This window comes from Chionomys nivalis, chromosome 19, assembly GCF_950005125.1.
Source record: "Chionomys nivalis chromosome 19, mChiNiv1.1, whole genome shotgun sequence".
In the NCBI taxonomy this organism is placed as follows: Eukaryota; Metazoa; Chordata; class Mammalia; order Rodentia; family Cricetidae; genus Chionomys; species Chionomys nivalis.
The window spans coordinates 10,273,850-10,289,066 of NC_080104.1; positions in this window are offsets into that span (position 1 = coordinate 10,273,850).

Below are 15,217 nucleotides of genomic sequence, written 5' to 3' on the forward strand. Positions count from 1 at the left end.
GGTTTTCGGATGGGCCGACAGGCAAAACGCTGCCACAAAAGCATGAGAAATTGGCTTTGAGTCCCCAGAGTCCACATAAAAAATGGCTCTAGAAACCTGTGTCTGCCATCCCAGAACTCCCTCAGCAAGATGGAGGCCGAGAGAATCTCTGGGAACAAGAAACTGTTTGAAATGAGAGAGGAGGCGAGAGCTGGCCCTGAGATTGCCCCTGTGGCACACACACGTGCTAGCGCACACAGACCCTGTAGCACACACGCGTGCTAGCGCACACAGATCCTGTGGGACACACACGTGCTAGCACACACAGACCCTGTGGGACACACGCATGCTAGCACACACAGGCCCTGTGGGACACACTCGTGTTAGCACACACAGACCCTGTGGGACACATGCGTGCTAGCACACACAGACCCTGTGGCACACACCATTCTCCCTGGCTCATGACTTCACTTCCCACAAGGAAGAGAGGATAGGTCAGGTCCTCACTGCTGTTTCCAATGCCTGCCAACTGACAGGTCCAGCAAGGGAAGGGTTAACCTTGGCACGTTGTAATTCACAACAGATGTGTCCAGCTTTGATTAATTAGTCTCCTGCTGGTGGCAGCTTCTCCAAGCTTCCTGATGGAGTTGCTCCAAGGCTCAGGCTGATCCTGTGTCAACTGCTGAAGGGTGCCTAGGAAGGGGTGACCCCAGGCCTCACCCTGACTTGAAGCTAGGACTCTGGGGATTGGGGGCAGATGTGGCCTGAGCAAGGGACATATTCCCTGGCTCAAGTCCTATTCCCCAGGTGTCAGAGACTGGAAGAGAAGGAAGCCTTGTCAGGCCCACAGGAACCTTGGAGGTCATGGGTCCAGTGACCCATTCAGGCAAAAAGTAGTATATGGCCATCAGAGACAGACCTGGGTATCCCTGCACTGGGGTACATAGGCCCACAGCAATCGGGATCAGGCCACATGACAGGGACCTAGGAGTCCGGGGAAGAGACATAGCTGAGGAGACCCTCAGGTATGTGTGGGTGCTGCTTCCATCTCTACGGCTGGAGGGAAGGACACTCAGAAGGGCCATAGGCACCCCAGACTCTCTCCAGAAATATTATGGAGCCATGGGCTTCCCTTCGGTATCAGAAGGTTGTGACAGGCCCTAAGGGGACTCCTGCCCTACAGGCCCAGGCTGCAGACCTTACTTTGCTTGCTTTCTGGATTCTAACACCACGCTGGAAATTTAGGAAAAGACAGGACCAGTCTGGAGTCACCATCGTGCTAAGAGAAAGTGCAAGGCCCCTGGTTATTAATTTGTCTATATTCATTTGTTTATAATTTTTATTTAGTTATTGTGCATATCCAAGGTTCAAGAGTCCAATCTGGATTTTATAAGCTCTGTTTGTTTGTTTGTTTGTTTGTTTGTTTGTTTGTTTGTTTGTTTCGAGACTGGGTCTTTCTATGTAGCCCTGGCTGACCTGGAGCTCACTCTGTAGATCAGGCTGGCCTTGAACTCACAGAGATCCACCTGCCTCTGCCTCCCTGTACTTGGATTAAAGTGTGTGCCACGTGCAGTTTCTTCTGTTGTTGTTTTTCGACAATAACCAAAAAAAAAAAAAAAAGTGAAAACAATTTGATCCTCTCAGTGACCCCAGTAAGTGAGACAGAGCCACCGAGTGCCAGTGGACGGGTGACTTGGTTTTATTCTTGTCCATTCTCGGCAGCCATGAACACACCCATTTACATAACTACTCCCTCTGAAGAAGGTTCCAGAAAATGAAAGGTGGGTGTAATGGTGCCTGTGATCCCACACTCCGGAGGCTGAGACAGGTTACAAGCCAGCAGCACAGTAGGAGCGTGCCTCAGACAATCTGCAAGTGGCATCCCAGGCACATGAGTGTCTGTGGCACAGGCAGGGCCCCCAGTGGGCCTCTGTGAATGTCGACAGCCCCCATAACAAACGTCCTCAGGCTGTCTCCATCTCTGCTGTCCTGAGCACTTTCATCGGAGGAGACTTGTGGGGTGGCTTCTGTTCACCCCTGGCAGCCCCATAGCTCCCTCAGTCTGGGGGTTGGGAGGTGGTCAGAAAATCCAGGATAAAGGATGCAGGGCTCCTGACCAATTCAGCATCAGCCCAGGTGGGCAGGAAGCCCTGCTGGCCTCCCTCTCTGCTCTAGACTGCTGGCGGTGGCAGGAAGAGGCACCTCTGCAGTCCAAACATTGACTTCCTGTTGCAGGCTCCAGGCTGTTTTCTTTAGGATAGTGGCTGAATCCCGAGAGTTGAGCAGGGTGGGGGCAGGACACAGGAAAGATTTAGCCAGGCTCAGCACACATACACACACACACACACACACTCAACTTCATGTGTATACTCATTTCTCTATGCATATTTCTTCACACACACATGCACACACACTTTCGTGTGCACACCCTTTACTTGACACACACACACACATCTCTACAGGAACTTCCACTCATGTGCAAACTCATTCACACACAGGCCCTTCTACATACACATGCACACGCGCGTGCACACACACACACACACCTTCAAGGAACACCCCTCAACACACACACACCTTTATCAGCACCCATTCCATGTGTATTTTCCTTCATACACATACATCCTTACACACACACCTTCATGGTATACCCCAACACACACACACAGAGTCACATGGTGACCCCCATCCTGCATTCCAGAACTATGCAGAGGTCATAGTTCACCCTGCGTTCCCATGCCTGCCCTGCTTCCCCACCATCCACCTTTTCCAAGAAGCCAAGGACATTCATCTAGAGCTGTTCTCTCCCCATTTGCACCAGCCAGCATCCCAGGAAAGCCCTAGCTGGGCACCCTTCTCTCCCACACTCCTCTGATGGCACCTACCTTCGCTTTCAGCTGGACAGAGTGGGTGACAGTTCTCAGCTGGCTTTGCTATGGGTCACAGAACAATCCCCCCACCCCGGCCTTGGTATCCGTTGTGCACACACTGGAGCTTGAGGGACTCTGGAGATCTGAAGGCCGGAGTCAGGAAGCACCTGCCTCTACTTCTCTCTGATCTTTGGAGCACTACCCTGGCCACCCTTGTCCAGGACATTTCTTGTGAGGTCCTGTCACTCCTGAGCTGTCCACACAGAGGTAGGAGATAAGATGAGGAGCCCAAGTCAAGCTGACCCTGGCCTGAAGCATTCTGGGACCTCATGCTCTGGTCTAAGAGGGGCTGCTCATGCTCTGGTCTAAGAGGGGCTGCGCATGCTCTGGTCTAAGAGGGGCTGCGCATGCTCTGATCTAAGAGGCGCTGCGATTGCGATGGCGGAGGCTGTGTGAGGTAGGATACTCGACCATGCCCTCAGCCTCCCTCATATTAATGGGTGCTTTCTGTTCTTGAACCCAAAGCTGGGCATTTAGAGTTTCAGATACCACCCCTGGCTCCAGAGCTGTTAGAGGCACTTGAACAGCCATACTTGTTTGCAGTCAGTCGTGTCCTGGGCCTCTGGCAAAGAGTAGTGGGGTTGGCGTGGCCCCTGAGGTCATCAGGGCTGCTGCTAACCCCTCTCGCTGTGCAGGTGGGGGACAGCTGGACTCCACTTTAGCTGGGAAAGCAACACGGCCACAGCATAGGTCTGGGGACAGAGAGGAGGTGATAGTGCTCGTCACTCGCTGAGCTCTGGCCTTTCCAGGGAGAGGAAGGTCACAGTCTGGGGTGATACCCATGCCATAGGACCTCAGTGGCTTTGGCGCCCTGTCCCAGCCCTATCACCACCTGCCTCTCACCTCACAGTTCCGACCACCTCGAAACCTACTTTTAGGGGGATCGCATCCTCCTTACTGCAGCGGTGCAGGGGCTGGGTGTGTGTTGGGGGCGCTCATACACTAGCTGCCTGCCACAGTCTCAGTTTGCACCCCTGAGAAGTCCTAGATTAAGACAAGTAAAAGACTAATTCACTCAGTTTATGCTACAGATTTAGGACTGTGTTGTGATTGGCTAGGCCAACGCCACATGACATTTCTGGGCCCTGGGAAGGTGCTTTACATGGCCATCCCTCCAGAGCCATGTAGAATGGAGAAGTGTACTTTGGGGCTCCTGAGAAGGCAGGCTGGAAAATGAAAACAGTGGGAGCCACTCTGGGGGTGCAGGAGACATGCTTGGTGGGGTTGCTTGCTTCAAAACCTCCAACAGTAAAACACAGCTCAGCAAAAACACATGCCTTCAACATCCATGGTTTGGTGGAGATGGCAGCTCCCTCTCAGGCTGCAGCAGGCAGAGGTTAGAGCAAGGGGCAGACAGATAGGAGGACCTCCCAGCTCTAGGAGAGAGAGGATGAACAGGGTCCCGGGAGCCTACACCCCAAGTGCAGCTCCCCTGGTCCGAGACAGCTCTGGGGCATGGGTTGTCCTGGTGCTGACAAATAGTGGAGTGTTATCACAGGCGGCCCCCACCATGCCTTCTGACTAACTCCTCCATGGCTCAACCACAGGGACCTGGCCATCTGATGAGAAAGAAATACCAGGGCATAGAGAGGATGAAGGTATGGGGTGAGCTGAAGAAAAGGAAGTAGGGCTGGCAGATGGCTCAGCAGGCAAAGGTACAAGACAAACAAATAAAATGTGATTTTAAAAAGAAAGAAAGGAGACGGAAGTGCTTGAGAAAGATCCTGGGCACCCGGAGAGGAGAGTGCTGTAGGGACCTGGCCCTAGGCTCCTCCCAAGGTCACCCATCGTGGGGTGTCAGAGCAGTGATGCCCCTCAGCCTGGGTCCCTCCCAAACATGGAGCTTCCACAGAACTGGGCAGTTTAGCATTAATTAGAGACCCTGGCTAATGGCTTGGAAGATTGGCCAGTTCTAGAGACGCTGATGAGTAGACACCTCGGCGAGATTTATTTCTAATTATCTCATTTGTCTCCCCCCATTACTCTTTATGGCCTGGATTTATGGGACCATTAGGGCCTCCCCTCCCCTGACCAGGCCAGCGTAAGCATCAGCCTTGGGATACTTCATAATAACAATAATAATGTTCTCCATGGTCAGATTGATGGAGGATTTGCCTTCTTGTCCTCTTCATCCTTGTCCTTGGGACCCTAGATACCAGCTGCCCCCATGTCCCTTTCCCTTCTAGGACCAGTGGTCCTCAGCTCACCAACCTGAGGTGCTGAAGCTATGGCCTCCCCTGCCTCCTCCCTCACTGCACGGCCCTCTCAGTCCCTTTACAACACCCCAGCCCAGAAGCTAAGAACAGCAGAGGGCCTGAAGCCTTTTGTAGGTAATAGTTGGCAAACAGCAGAAATGTGTGGGGTTTTTTTGTTTGTTTGTTTTTATTTCCTTGAGTTTTTGTTGCTGTTTTTGTTTTTCCAAGACAGGGCATCTCTGTGCAGTCCTGATTGTCCTAGAACTCGCTGGGCTTGAACTCACAGAGATCCACCTGCCTCTGCCTCATGAGTGCTGGGGATTAAAGGTACGTGCCACTGGCGGTGTGGTTTAATCTGTATTTTCTCCTTGACGAGAAGGACCGTGGTGATCCCCGAGGTGGTCCTGCTTCTCCAACACGTCCGCTCTCAGCTTCCTCCCTCAGAGATAGCTGTCCGATCTTCAGTTTGAGGTAGCTTCCCCCTCCTGAGGGTGGCAGACACCTGAGCCCCCCTGCCCATCGTATGTTGCCCCTGCAACTGTAAACTGGGACTTCTGCTTGGGCAAAAGCTACCAAGTGGACATTCGCATGCTGTATCAGCTAGTGGCGTACAAAACACCCTGGACTCACACAAAGCCCATGTCACTATTCACCAAATTCCCCCGGTGGAAAACCTGACTGTCTCCTGCTGGCAGAGGAGACATGCAGACCAGTGCGTTGAATTCTATCCAGCCGGAAAGAGACAGGATTCGATCACGGAGAAAGCTCACAAAAACAGAGCTGCGGTAAAGGACCGGGGTGTGCTATGTGCCTCTGCTCACACATAGCTGAGCATGGGACTCTCATCCCCAGTGTTAAAGTCAGAATCGCTGTCACCCATTGCTGCCCTAAGGGGCAGTAGGACTGGAAGAGGGACGTGTGGTACTTCTGGGAAGCTGGCAAATGCTTGGGGTTTTTCTCTTAGACACTTTTATGTTGACGCGTAAAACACCTTGATCAAAGCAGATTAGAAGAGTTTATTTTCGCTGATGACTCCGAAGAGGTTAGAGTCTGTCATGTCAAGGAAGCATGGCAGCCAGGCATGGTGGCTGCAGAGGATGCTGAGAGCTCACATCTTGGACCACAGGCACAGGGCAGAGAGCATCTGAGGATGGCAGGAGTAATTAAGCCCTCAAAGCCTACCTCCAGGGACACACCTCCTCAACAAGGCCATACTTCTTAATCCTTCCCAAACAGTTTCACCAACTAGAGAACCAAGTATTCAGGAATAAGAGCCTACAGTGGCTGTTTTCATTCTGCCCACCACTGGAAGATCAATGATGATGATGATGATGATGGTGGTGGTGGTGGTGCTGGTGGTGATAACATTAACTAGAACTATGGTCTCTGTCATCTTGATGGGACTGAAGGGCATGTTTCCACGGTGGCCCACTCCAAAGGCCAGAAGTCTGTGCTGCCTAGTAGCAAGAAACCTCAGACCCTTGGGCCACCTGGCTACAGGGATTTTTGTTGGTGGTGGTGGGTGGGTTCTTTTTTTAATTTGTTTTTGTTGATGCTGTTTGGTTAGACAAAGTTTTTCTTCGTAGCCCTGGCTGTCCTGGAACTCACTTTGTAAGCTAGACTGGCCTCCAACTCAGGGATCCACCTGCCTCTGCCTCCCCTGAGTGCTGGGATTAAAGGCGTGCGCCACCACACACGGATATCACAGGAATGTTTAAGAGGACTCACTCACCGTGGTCAGCTTGCTCCAAAGCAAATGATCCATTTCATCCAAGGGGAGTCCAAATGACCTGCGTGTCTGAGTCAGCCCTACTCAAGTTGAAAGACATCAAAAGGTGTGAATACGTGAACCTGGAAAGGTAGAATCAGTGGGGGGCATCTTGGAAGCTGCTCAGCACCTCAGGAATTCCTGCCTCCCTTTACCAATAAGGAAATCAACCTGGAGAGCCTGTTAACCTTTTGTTTGTTCTCTTTATCAAAGTCAGGACATCATGAATGCTAGGCAAATGCTCTGCCACTGAGCCATGTCCCCAGCCCTTTTTACACCTGTTATTTTGAGGCAGGACTCTCTAAGTTGTCTAGGCTAGTCTTGAACTTGTTTTGCAGGCTTTGAAGTTGTAATTCTCTTGTATTAGCCTCCCAAGTAGCTGGAGCCACTGGGTTGTATCACCCAGCCCAGCAACCTTTTCTAAATAACATCTCCAATGGGTACACCTGTGAGCCTGGTCCCCAGTGGCCCTGAGCACACCTCACGCTGTTACATTGTTTCATAGAGCACAGAACGTGCCCTGCCCTGAGAGTCCAAGCCAGGCGCTGACATAGGCTTTCTGTGAACTTGGAGTTTGCCACCTGTCACTGACGATGCTGCGTTCATGGAGACGGTATCTGCTCTGGTGCATTCCCCGCCATGTTAGTCAGTTCAGAGACTGCTCCAGAGCAGAAATGGGAACCTGTTCCTGAGGTCCCACAGCCCCCGGCCCCTTCCCTCTCACTCCCTGCCATTCTTGTTCTCGTGGTCCGGGACAGTGACACCCACATTCCAGACAGCAAATGGAGAGAAGACAAAAATGAGAACCAAGGCTTCCTTAAAGAAGATTCCCGAGAGCTATCGGAACATGTGCAGCTTCCCATTGGCCGGAACGTTGCCACCAGTCACAATCCGCTGCACCAGAGGCTGGGAGCGCGAGCTTCCTTCTGGGTGGCTGTGCACTCTGCCAAAATTTCTACAATGGAAAAAAAACTGAGCTTGGAGTGTGGCTCAGGGGTAGAGTGCTTGCCTAGTGTGCATGAGACCTCAAGTTCAATCCTAGAACAGAGAAAGTGGGAAGATTGGGGATAGAGAGAGGAGAAGGAGCAGAATGGGGGGCGGGGAGGAAGAGGAGAAAGGGATAAAAAGGAGGGAGCAGAGGGAGAGTAGAAAGAAAAAGAAATGGAGAATGGCTGTATCGGGCCTTCATTCTTTGCAGGGTGGCGGTATGTCTGTGTGTGTGTTTTCATTTGTGTGGTGTTTTGCCTGCATGCATGTTTGTGCAGCACATGCATGCTTAGTGGCCTCAGAGACCATAAGAGGGTATTGCATCCCCTGGAACCGGTGCTGGAAACTGAATCCAGGTCCTCCACAAGAGCAGAAAGTGCTCTTGGGTGCTGAGCCACTTCCCACCCCCATCCCATTTTGTTTCGTGAATAGAATTCTAATTTACTTGACTCTGCCAGGGAGCCATGAGTTTTATTCAGAGAGCAGGCCCCAGTTCCAGGGCAGGAATCGTGACTGATCTAAGTCAGCCAGGATAGTCTCCGGGCCTGTGCTAGTGATTGGTTTAGGAAAGCAGGAAGGCTATCTGCGGAAGCTCCACAGACACGTGACAGGGACCACCTCATTTCCGCCCTCAGTACTTGTCTGCTGTCCACATTTGACCGCTATGTTAACCTTTGTCTTGCTCCATTCATCGAATCCAGGCCCTTGCACATGCCAGGCAAGCTCCTGCCCCGTGAAGGAGCCCTGGCTAGCAAAGCAAGACAATCCCTGAGGAGGCCAGGGTGGGGAGAAGAGACAGCTGCAGCTGGCCGAGGTGCGGCAGCCCTGGGAGAGCAGACAGAGCAGCAGGATCACTGAGGATTTGATGGTCAGCCTATTGTACACACCGACTTTGATTTGAACAAGGCTGTAGAACCAGACCGTGCCTCAGCAGCAGTGAAAGTCTCCCAATTCCTGTCTGCCCTGAAACCACACTATCTCTGAACTTTCCGGTGTGTGCTTGCTAGTGTGTGCACGCCAGTGTGTGCGCATGTGCACTCCCAAGCATGTGGGGGTAAAAGGGCACCCTCAGGTACCACCCGCCTTGTTAGTGGTGTTTCCTTTTTCTTTCTCAGAGCTCAGAACTGAACCTGGGGCCTTGTGCTTGCTCTGCAAGTACCTCTCCCATTGAGCTAATCCCCAGCAACCCTCCTCACACTGCTATTGAGACGGTGTCTCCAGCTGGCCTGCAGCTCACCAGGTAGGTTATATTAGATAGCCAGCAAACCCCAGCTTGATCTTACTCCAAAAATCCCCAAAGGGTGAGGTAGTAGAGTGGCTGCCTCCCTGGGAGGAGGCTGTGGGTTCTAATCTTGGAGAAAGGGGAGCATAAGCTGGTATAAAATGGCTGCAAATCACATATATGATACAATATTTGCCTGCTGAATATATAAATGTATTAATCATTTTTTTCCTGTTGCTGGTACCACACACCTGATAAGATGAACGCAAGGGCAGGAGGTTTGTTTTGGTTCGCAGTCTGAGGGATAAGGTTCATCACGGCAGGAGGGCAGGGCAGCAGGAGGCTTCTCAGGATGGGAGGTTACGTTGGCCATTTTCTCAGCTCTCCACAGGCAGGAAACACTCACACATGAAATAAAAATAAACAAATCTTTTAAAAAAGTCTTCAAGTACATTTTAAAAAAATATATTTTTATTCCGTGTGTGTCTTTTGCCTACATTTGTGTGTCTGTGCTCGCGACACAGGTTGCAGTACCCAAAGAAGTCAGCAGAGGGCGTCATATCTGGAACTTGAGCTACAAATGGTTGTGAGTGCTGGGAACAACCCTGGTCCTCTGTAAAAGCAGCAAGTGCTCCTAAACCACGCAGCCATCTCTCCAGTCCCTTCAATCATAATCTATGTAACTATAGTAAACTCTTACATTTCACATCACTTAGCATCTCAGTTTTCTTACCAATAACGTAGGGATATGATACACTTATGGAATATCTATGCCACTATGCACACACATGTGCATGTGTGCAAGTGCACTCCCTAGAAGAGCTTCCAAATGAAGTGATTCGATTACTGAAAACTGGGTGAGCATGCGGGCGCTAAAGAGGCACAACTCCAGATGTCCCCACACCACTCTCAAGGTATCGGTTGATGGCTACGGAGAAATGACCACTCCGATCGAGAAAGTAGAACTGCTTAGGTACTACTAGAGTGCCTGCCTGCTCTTTGGGCAAAATCATCCCGTCCGTGTGTCGTTCCGCCCCCCCCCCCCACACACACACACAGAGCCAGGCAGAACAAACCAAAATGTTGTGGCAACGCAGCTCTTCCCTCGCTTCCCACCTCCGGGATTACTGGCCAGTAATTACCTAGCGAACCAGAGAGTCTACCAGGACCCCAGCTAGGTACCAGATATAATTGGTCCCTAATTAGAAAAAGTTATCAAATGGGGACAATTATATCTATTCTCCACTTCATCTCCTCTCCCTCAAGCCAAATCTCTCTGTCTCCCTCCCAGGGGTACCTTCCTGCTATGAGACCGGGAGTGGGGGCGGGCTGTGGGGTGGGGGCGGCCACAGAGGCCCTTGGTCGCTGGAACCCACTCCCAGGAACCCTAGCCCTCAGCTGTTTACTCTGGGACCATTTAGGAAACAGACCACAGGACGTGGGTTGCCATTCACTTCTGCAGCTCTGGGTGGAGACCTCGGCCTGCGTCCAGAAAGTGCCCAGAAGTGATTGTTGACTGCACCGGAGATGGCTGATGTTTGGCTCAGGAAATTTGAAGTTGAGAGGAAAAACCACAGGGCTGGGATGTAGCTCAGCGGGAAGAGTATCCAGCATTCTGGAAGCTGTGGGTTCAACCCCAGCATTTCGGAAACTGGGGTGTTGTGGTGTACACCTGCAATTCCAGCGCTTGGGAGGTGGAGCAGGAGGAGCAGGAGTTCAAGGGTGGTCTCTGCTGCGTGTTGAATTTAAGGCCAGACTGGGCTACGGGAGACTGGTGGGGGGCAGGAGGCGGGGCTGGAGGCGGGGCAAAGAACAGGTGAGGGAGTCAGGTCAGGCTGTGAAGACACAGTCAATACTGAGGCTTTGAGAGACTGAAAAGTACCCCGCCCTCAACCTGGGGGTGTGTGGGCTTCACCTGGTGAGCACAGGGCAGTCAGCTAGCTAAGAAAAGTGTCACTCCTGGCCACACTAAGAACTGAGGGGCTGCAGAACCAGGCCAGGCCTCCAGGACTTGGGCGACCACAAATGGTTCCTAATAGACAAAGAAGGCAAAGTGGTGTGGGAGCAGATGAAGCCAAAGGTCCCATATTTTATCTTTGTCTCGTCCAGCAGATACCATCCTCAATGGGTTTCAGACTCTTTGGTTGGCTAGCATCCACCACGGAGTAGGGAGGATGGAACAGAGGGAGGAGCTCAGGCAGGGAAGACCAGAGTCTTGTGAATTACACACATCACAAGGCACTCCTGGGACTCCGGATGCAGACACTGTGTGCCCACTGGTGTGCAGAGACAGGAGGTGATGGCCATGATTGCTGGTGGTTATAGGGTTCTGTGTTGGTGAGATAAGATGTTCTGCTCCTGCCTGGAGACTGAGCAGGAAAGGAAAAGCCGCGGTGTGTGACACATACCTCCTAGGTGCCTTCTTTGTACAAGCTAGAGACTTTACCATCCATCATGGTGCCTCCACCTCCTGCCAGCAAGAGGACAATCGGGTTCGCTCTGTACCCAACCATTGCCAGGTGTGGGTTGAGTAACAGGGAGGTGTGGTGGGTGTTCTGATGAGAGGCATTATTAAGTCAGGCAGTGGTGGCTCACGCCTTTAGTCCCACCACTCAGGAGGCAGAGACAGGTGAATCTTTGCGAGTTCAAGACCAGTCTAGTCTACAGAGCTAGTTCAAGGACAGCCAGGGCTGCACAGAGAAACCCTGTCTCAAAAAAACAAGAAAAAGAAGGAGGAGGAGGAGGAGGAGGAGGAGGAGGAGGAGGAGGAGGAGGAAGCGTCATTAAAGCTGGAGCCAGAAGGAAGAGACAGGAGGGCTGGGGGCAGGCTACAGTTGGAAAGCACTTGCTTACCCAGCCTGCAGGAGACTCCCTTCAATTCCAGCACCACTACAGCAGGTGTGGTAGCCCCTGCCTGTGATCCCCGCACTTAGAGGTGAGGCTGAGATGACTTACTGGATAAAGGCTTGTCCTCAGATCAGAGCTTGGAGCCCAAGATCCAAGAGTGTACGTAAAAGCTGGGCACGGTGTGGCAGAGAGGCGTGGGTGTTTGACTGAGAGACGGCGGGACAGTGAGGAGCTCTAAAGACCCCTGCCTCCACCTTCGGGTCTCCACAGTGCACACACGCAATCCACGCATGCCCACACCCCACACATGGGAACACACATAAGCACCCACCTCCCAGCCCCTCCCCGTGCCACACACGCGCAAAGAGGAAGTTGAGGTTAGCCTTGCCTACCTAGCCAGTTTGGCGTCAGCCTAGAAAATAGAAAATATGAATATTTGTCTCAGAGCAAGCCAGAAATCAATTTTGTCTGTTATCTTCTTTGCACCCAGCACCTGAGGTGCCCATTTTTAAAATTTTGTTTTACTCTCTCTCTCTCTCTCTCTCTCTCTCTCTCTCTCTCTCTCACACACACACACACACACACACACACCAGTGTTCGCCTGCATGTGTGTCTGTATATCACACTGCTCATGCCTAGTTCTTGAGGAGGCCAGAAGAGGTAGTCTAGCCACCCCCGAACCTAGAGTTACAGACAGTTGTGAGCTGTCATGTGGGTGCTGGAAATGCAACCCAGGTCCTCTAGAAGAGTAGCCAGTGCTCTGAGCCATCTTGCCAGGGCTCCAAATGCCCACGGGTGTGTCTGTCTTTCACTCCACAGACACTGTCAGAGCAGACAGCAGGCACCAGGCCCTGGGGACCGAGCAGAAAAGTGTCCAGCATACAGAGTTCCCATCTCAGGTGGAGACAGGCCACAGAGGTAACCCAGCTCACTGGAGATGGGCTGCTCTCCACAGGGGCCTGAGTCTTCTCTGTCTGAGGAGATGATTTTCCGAGAGAACTGAATGAGAAGGGCCACCTCCATCACAGAGAAGCAGCGAGGCTCCAGCCTGGAGGTTGCATCTGGCTCCTTGTGGGAGCCAAGCTTTCCACAGTCACGGCAGGTCTTGGGGTCCCACCGTGTAGGTCCCGCATTTAACTGGATTGTGACCTTGAGTCAATTAGTCAAGCTCTCTGGGTACCCATTTCCTCGCTAACTACAGAAAAATATGCAGCGGTTACCATAAAGCAAGTTTAGAGACCAGGGCCTGGATTGTAGGTTCCATGGTGAAACCAGAGGAAGGGTTGTAGTAACTTACATTTTTAAATTTCGATTTCCCATGGGCGCTTAGCAGAGTATCATAACAAATGCTGGGGGGGGGAGAGCCTCAGATGACCCCAGTGTCTCCATGGCCAAGGTCACTGAGGGGAGGCCTGAGCAAAAGTCTCTGATCCAGGACTGGAAGTGTCACAAGAGCAAGCAGGGCTCCCCATCCCCACCCTGTTGTCCTTCCTTGCACCCACCATGCTACTCCCACATGTTTCATTCCAGAAGCTTCTAGCATGAGGGTCTTCTAGGCTTCTCTGAGGAGGGGGCTAATTAAACCTGAACTGACACAGCACTAATTGACTTCTTAATTACACGGTGAACTACATGGTTAGAGGCACAGCAGGTTCTAATGTTCATTAGAAAGCAGCCCTTCCCCTCCCTTTTCCCAGGTCCTCTGCCCACTGAGGGCAGTAGCCCTCCCCAGCCTAGCCCTGCCCCAGAGAATCTCTGGGAATGTCACACTCCCTGGATCCAGGCTTCTAACAATAATGCAAATATACACGCCTTCCAGCTGAGGGTGGAGATGGACAACCAGGAGGTTTTTTTATTATTATTTTTGCTTATGAGACAGATTCTTCTGTAGCCCAGGCTGACCTTAAGGCCTCCTGTAGCCAAGGATAACCTTGAACTCCTGATGCTCCTCCCTCCACCTCCCAAATACTAGTATCACAGGTGTGGTCCACCATTCCCAGTTGATTTGGTGCTGGGGATTGAACCTAGGACTTCATGACCTCACGCATGCAACTGAGCCACATTCCCAGTCCCTCTTTTGACTTTTTAAAAAATTTATTTATTATGTATACCATATTCTGTCTGTGTGTATGTCTGCAGGCCAGAAGAGGGCACCAGACCTCATTACAGATGGTTGTGAGCCACCATGTGGTTGCCGGGCATTGAACTCAGGACCTTTGGAAGAGCAGGCAATGTTCTTAACCACTGAGCCCTCTCTCTCCAGCCCCCTTGACTTTTTTTTTAAGAGACAAGATTTCATGTCTATCAGGATGGACTTAGAATCAATATATAACCAAGAATGAGCTTGTATTTCTGATCCTCCTGCCTTTATCTCCCAGGGGTGGGTGGTGCCATCCCTGGGCAGGTTGTCCTGGATTGTACAAGAATTCAACAAAGGTGTGCTGATCACCCCTTTAATCCTAGCACTTGGGAGGCATAGACAGGTGGCTCTCTGCGAGTTCAAGGCCAGCCTGATATACAGTGAGTTCTGGGCAAGCCAGTCAGTCAGGACCCTGTCTCAAAAGAAGAAAGAAAGAAAGAGGGGGGGGAGGAAGGGAGGGAGGGAAGGTGGGAGGGAGGAAGGAAGGAAGGAAGGAAGGAAGGAAGGAAGGAAGGAAGGAAGGAAGGAGAATTAGCTGAGCAGTGTGTGAGGAACAGCCAGTATGAGGCAGCACCCTCTGGCTCTACTCCAGCTCTTGCCTCAGGTGTCCACCCTGCTTGAGTTCCCGTCCTGACTCCCTTCACTATGAACTGTGAGTGTTATCTAGGATATTTCTCCAAGATGTCATTAGGTATGTGACCTCTCTAGACCTGGTCATACTATAAGAATGAGGACTATGAGCAGGAATACTATTGGCCCTGCACATAGATGGGTCGCCCTACATCTTCTCCCAGACACTCTAGGTTGTCACCTGTTGCTCCAGGTCCCAGCCAAGTAACAGGGGAGGCTGCAGGTACACAAACTAGCTGGTGCCTCCTCTCTCTTCCTTGAGGCCCTCCCTGACCACCCCAGCCTCCACTGCCTGCTCCTCGGTGCCTGTGCCACCCTGAAGAGCATTCTTTGCCCGGTCACAACCTCCCCACATACTTATTGGGGTTGTGTCAGACACCATGTGCTTGCACCCATAAACACATCCAGCCATGTCTGCATCGCCCTTAGCATCCCCATCTTACAGATAAGGAAACGGAGGCAGAGGCTGAGCAACAGCACATTTCGATGGACCAGGTGCTATTTTCTTCCTTACTTAAA